The sequence below is a fragment of the Triticum urartu genome, chromosome 1A (genome assembly GCF_056163025.1).
Source record: "Triticum urartu cultivar PI428250 chromosome 1A, HENAU_Tu73, whole genome shotgun sequence".
In the NCBI taxonomy this organism is placed as follows: Eukaryota; Viridiplantae; Streptophyta; class Magnoliopsida; order Poales; family Poaceae; genus Triticum; species Triticum urartu.
This window is the reverse complement of record NC_141873.1, coordinates 350,872,796-350,878,467: the sequence shown is the minus strand read 5'-3', so window position 1 is coordinate 350,878,467 and position 5,672 is coordinate 350,872,796. Positions and strand designations below refer to the sequence as shown.

Here is a 5,672-nt window from a genome sequence, read left to right as displayed (position 1 = left end):
AAAGAAAAACGGGCCGGTCTACTGCTATGCTACGCATATGGACGGCGGTTAGTTCCATGCGCACTTGTAGATTTTTTTCTTTTTTTATATAGAAACAAAAAAATTGGATAACAATAATAAAATAAAATTTTATATAGACATATTATATATCAGAATTTTCAGAAAAAGATTTTCTACAATATGAACATTTCTCTAGTTCCAAGTAAAATTCACAAAAATTCAAATAATTCAAACAACGCTACTTCTACAACAAAACCCAATATAAATCATTTTAGAAATACCAAAATGATTTTAAAATTATTTCTCTCCAATTTTCTGATGTAGGGAATCATTTTACCCTATTTTACATTTATGTTATTTTTGGACAAAAATAATTTGAATAAAACCCAAATAACTCCAAATTGGAAATAATTTCAAACGGACTTTAAATTTGATCCTTTTAAACTTCCAACTCGTATTTCATATATTTTGAAGAAGTCATTTTATCTTCTCTCATAAAAATCATTGAGTTGCTTAAAGTTTCTAAATTTAAAATATTTCCAAATAAATTTCAAATCTTTTCAAAAAAACCCTTTTTATTTAATTAAATGGAAGAAGTCATATCATGTTCTCTCAAGGGTTTTGTATTTGAAAAGAATTTGCATTCACGGAGATCAAAATGCAAAAAGGTGAAAGTTTGGGAAAGTCCTTTTATTCCCTCTCATTTAACTTTCAAAAAGTTTCGAATTTCACTCAATCAATCACACAACAATCAAACAAACAATCAATCAATCTATCTATTTATTATAACATTTCAAAATTTAGAATTTTGGGATGTTACAAACCTACCACCCTTAAAATGAGCCTCATCCTCGAGATTCGGAGAGGCTAACGAGAAAAAGGTTAGGGCTTAGGGGTCTCCTCAAAATCCATCAATTATCGCAGGAGGGGGTCTGGGGTGCTACCACCCTTAGAAGCATGGTTACAGTTCCATCAAAACTCATATACTTCATCCATATTGTTAACAGTGTCGGTCTTCTCAGATCTTCAGGATAATTTCTTATCTGGGCTCTTTCGGTAGTGGCATAACCTTTTCCTCAATTCTTCTGTCTTTCATCTTGGTAAGGTTCTTCTGTGACTGGATCTTCTTAGCTGACGGGTCTGGTGCCAATACTAAACAACTATCGATATCTCATGGTGGTCAACCATTTATAGCTTCTCCGGCAGGAAATGGGTCTAGGCTTCATTCTCACCATATGTCCTATGATTGGCAACAACTGCCTTGTACAAGTTGTAACACCCCGGTGTAATGTTGCTACAGTAACCCCTGGGGTTAAGTTAATCTTTTGCTAAACATGTGCTTGATCATTATTGTCTCATGTTCTTTCAAATTCCAGTTGAATTCAAATTCAAATTTTGTGTGAAATTCAAAATGCTCAGACATGAAAAGTAAAATGTTCATCATGTGGCAATTATTCTTTTGACAATATTGGTGGTGGTCCAACTTTTTTTGCAAATTGTTAAACTGGCCTAAAATAGCTATAACATAAAGTTGTTAAAAGAAAAGCAAAAGTTAAAACAAAAGCAAAAAAAAGGAAAAGGGCCAGAGCCCCTGGCCTCTCATTGGGCCTCGGCCCACTTCAGCCAGGCCGGCCCACCTCTCCCTTCTTATCCACACCCCGACCAGAACCCTAGCCCGTAACCCCCCACTCCTCCCACGATTCCCCCCTCGTCTCTCGCTCCCTCTGCCCCTCCCCCGATCCAGATTGGGGGCACCGGCCCCACGACCCTGGCGCGCCCCGACCACTTCGCCCCCGCTGTAGTGCGCCGTCCGCCGCCACAGCGACCGCGCCGCCCCGCCGCCGACGCCTCGCCTCCACGGAGCTCCGCCTCGCTGGATGCCCTCGCCACCTCGACGCGCCAACCCCGTCGCCAGATTGCCTTCATTCCCGTCGCCGGAACGTCCCCGTCCTCCTCCCCACCGGCGCCATCGCGCCTTCGCCGCCGTACCCCTGCAACGGGGTGAGCCCTCCTTTCCCCCCTCGTTCCGCATCGGCGTTGGCTAAATGCCATCGTCGCGCCTTGATCGCGCACCCGTTGCACCGCTCGCGGCCATCACCGCCGCCGCCGCGACCGGGCGCTGCCTGCAGCCGCGTCGGACCTCCCCCGCTCGCGCATCCGAGCCCCGCCCCGCGGCTCTGCTTCGCCAGCGTCGCCGCCCGTGCAGACCTGCCGCTGCCGCCGCTCGTCCTCCGCCGCCTGCTGCCCCACACTGCGGCTGCCCCTGCGCCCGCCACCGCCTGCCGCGGGGCGACCGGCGAGCCCCGCGGTGACCACGCCGTCGCCTTGGTCCACCCCGCCCGGCTCTAGCACCCTCACGCCTGAGGCCATGCGGGCGGGCGCCCGCACCCATTTCGCCCGGTTGCCTCCTGGGCCACTGTCGGGTGGGGCCCGATGCCCCTGGGCCACTGACGTAGGGGCCCCACACCCCCCCTAAAACGAAAATTAAAAAAGAAATGAAAATGTAATTAATAAAAATATTAATTAATTAATTAATTAATTAATTAGTAAGTTAATTAAGTTAATTAATCCTGTTTAAATTAATCTAATTATTTAGTTAATTTAATTAAACAGTAATTAATAGCTAAACGCTAATTAAACTAAACAGTGTATGACATGCGGGACCCACACGTAGTTGACCGAGTCAACTGCACAGTTGACTGCTGACGTCATCATGATGTCATGTTGACGTCATCTTTTACTATTCTGGATAATGTTGAAATAAGTAATTAAATTCCAGAATTAATAAAAAACTTTAGAAAACCATATTAAATGAACCGTAGCTCGGATCGAAAAACTTTATACATGAAAGTTGCTCAGAAAAACGAGGCGAACCCGAATACGCTACCCACATACCTGTCAGATGCCCCTAATTATCTGAACATGGAACTTCCCCCCCCTCCGGTCATCTGTCTGACACAGGTCCGGGATCGGGAATACATTCCCGGTTGAATTCCCCCTCCACCTATATTGTGTAGCCTTACGTTAGATCACACCCGACACAACATACTGCCACGTTACGCTTTGTGATGCTATGTTTGCTTTATATTTACTGTTTCTTCCCCCTCTTCTCTCCGGTAGACCTCGAGACCGATGCTGATGCCCCTGTGATCGACTACGTCGACGACGACCCCTCCTTGCCAGAGCAACCAGGCAAGCCCCCCCTTTGATCATCCCGATATCGCCCATTCCATTCTCTCGTGCTTGCACTAGATTTTGCTACTGTAATTGTTTGCTCCTATTCTGTTGCATAACCTGTTTATTGTAACATGCTATTGTTACCTACCTACTTATCATAAACTGCTTAGTATAGGTTGGTTAGTGATCCATCAGTGACCCCCACCTTGTCCCAGTTGCCCCGCTTTATGTTCGATGACTCAATCAACGTGATCGACGTCCAGGCCCCGACACCGCACATCACCCCCCTAGTTGAACGACTCTGCAGAGTTACCATCGAGTGCCGAGGGTGGAACCTCTTACATCACTCCTGATGAGACCTCTGTAGTGTAGCTAATCGGTCGTGGTCATAGAGGGTGATTTCCTCCTTAACCACTTCCGATACGGCTCTGTCGTGCAACCCCTCAAGTGTGAACCTCGAGGGTGGTTCCTCTTATGTTCACCTTGATGATTACATCGAGTGGAATTTACCAGGGGTGATTCCTCGGGTTTTCCCCTTGATGTTTGCACACATGGATACTTGGACTTTACAGTTGTTACTTGGATAGGCGGGTCGACCCTGAGTGGTACCCGCGAGTGATGTGGAGTCGGGTGGACCTGGAAGGTGCCTGCGAGATACTTACGAGGCGTGGCCGGACATTCTTAGCCCTTGCTGCAAGTACTCGAGACGGGGCGACGGGGTCACATCGATCGTGAGTCTCTGCTCGTTACCGCGTGCTCCTAATCCACTACGGTTTGGATATTTGATCCGAGGGGCCTCTGGCCTGATAGCACTAACCATCACGTGGGCATAGTATGGGCGTTCTGCGTCGTATGCATCAGCCGAAGTTTAATAGACGTCAGCGACTGAGCGGCGTGCGCCGGGTTGGACTGCGTAAGCACCTGCCTTGTTGAAGGAGGTAGCTAGGTCTGCTCACCGGCCGCGTACGCAACGTGCAGGAGTTCCCAGGGAGATGGCCCATGACCCCTGGGGGCATAGGTTTAGTCTGCCATGCTGGCCTCTCTATTAAGCCTAGGTCAGGTTGTGGCATATTGTTTGGCCGAGGCCGGGCATGACCCAGGAAAGTGTGTCCGGCCGGAGTTAATCGAGCGTGGTGGGTAAGTTGGTGCACCCCTGCAGGGAAGAAAACATCTATCGATAGTCTGTCCTACGGTAACGGACACTTGGAGTTGTATCCCGATCGATACAACTAGAATTGGATACCTGAGATGAGAAATGGACTGTGATAAGAAATGGAGACGAGAACTGGATAATATGGCTCTAGGATTGCTTTCTCGCAGGGTATCGAGAAAGGATCTCTGGCCGAGGTTGATAACTCTTCTACTACTTTACTTTGTGCTACTCTACTCCCTCCTATTGCTGCAAGATGGTGGATTCCAGAAGATGCTAGTCTTCGATAGGCTAGGCTTTCCCCTTCTCTTCTGACATTCTGCAGTTTAGTCCACAGATACAACCCATTCCTTTGATACAGATGCATACTTAGTTTAGATCTAATGTAAGTCTTGCGAGTACTTTGGATGAGTACTCACGGTTGCTTTGCTACTTCTTTTTCCCCCATACCCGATTGTTGCGACCAGATGACGGATCCCAGGAGCCAGACGACGCCACTAATGACTACTACTACCAGGAGGATGCCTACTACTACGTGAAGACCGCAGACGACTAGGAGTAGTTAGGAGGCTCCCAGGCAGGAGGCCTTGCCTTTTCGATTGTTGTTGCTTTTGTGCTAGCCTCCTTAAGGCAATCTTGTTTAACTCATGTATGTACTCGGATATTGTTGCTTCTGCTGACTCTTGTGTTTTGAAGCTTATGTATTTGAGCCCTCGAGGCCCCTGGCTTGTAATATAAATCTTGTATTATTTTAATTTGTGTCTAGAGTTGTGTTGTGATATCTCCCCGTGAGTCCTTGATCTTGATCGTACACATTTGCGTGTATGATTAGTGTACGGTTGAATCGAGGGCGTCACAAGTTGGTATCAGAGCCGACTGCCTGTAGGTAGCCCCCTTTCCAACTCCTTGGCCGAAGTCGAGTCTAGTCACTACAAAAACTTTTACTAACATGGCTGTGTGGCTTACGGGCCCACGTCGCCATATGGGTGGTATTAGGATCTTTTATTCCTCGTCTATACTCTGGGACTCTGATCTCTCTTCTATTCAGGTTAAAATGGTTTTACTAACTCTAACATTAGGATCCCGTGACCACATCCACCCCAAAGCTGGATAAGCCATAGTTTTCCTTAGAATAGTGTTCTGGATAGTACACAAATCGTCGTGATGACAACGAAGTGGTATCCATCATACCTCTTTCATTATGCATGTTTCATCATGAATGATCCTTGTTTTTGCAAATGCTCAATGCTGAACTACCCCCTGTTACTTGTTAGCAGGATGGTTAGACCCGCTGGTCGTGGCCGTGGTGCTAACGATCCACCACCGCCCGAATTCTTTGCTGGAA

At 46.9% G+C, this 5,672-nt stretch overlaps 1 long non-coding RNA gene across 1 annotated transcript; it reads left to right on the top strand.

The window, feature by feature from the left end:
* Positions 1 to 1,692: 1,692 nt before the first annotated feature.
* Positions 1,693 to 5,048, top strand: LOC147991186 (uncharacterized). Its single transcript, XR_015612156.1, has 3 exons — positions 1,693 to 2,001; positions 3,121 to 3,192; positions 4,795 to 5,048. It is a non-coding gene; the product is annotated as an uncharacterized LOC147991186 (long non-coding RNA).
* The last annotated feature ends 624 nt before the right edge of the window (positions 5,049 to 5,672 follow it).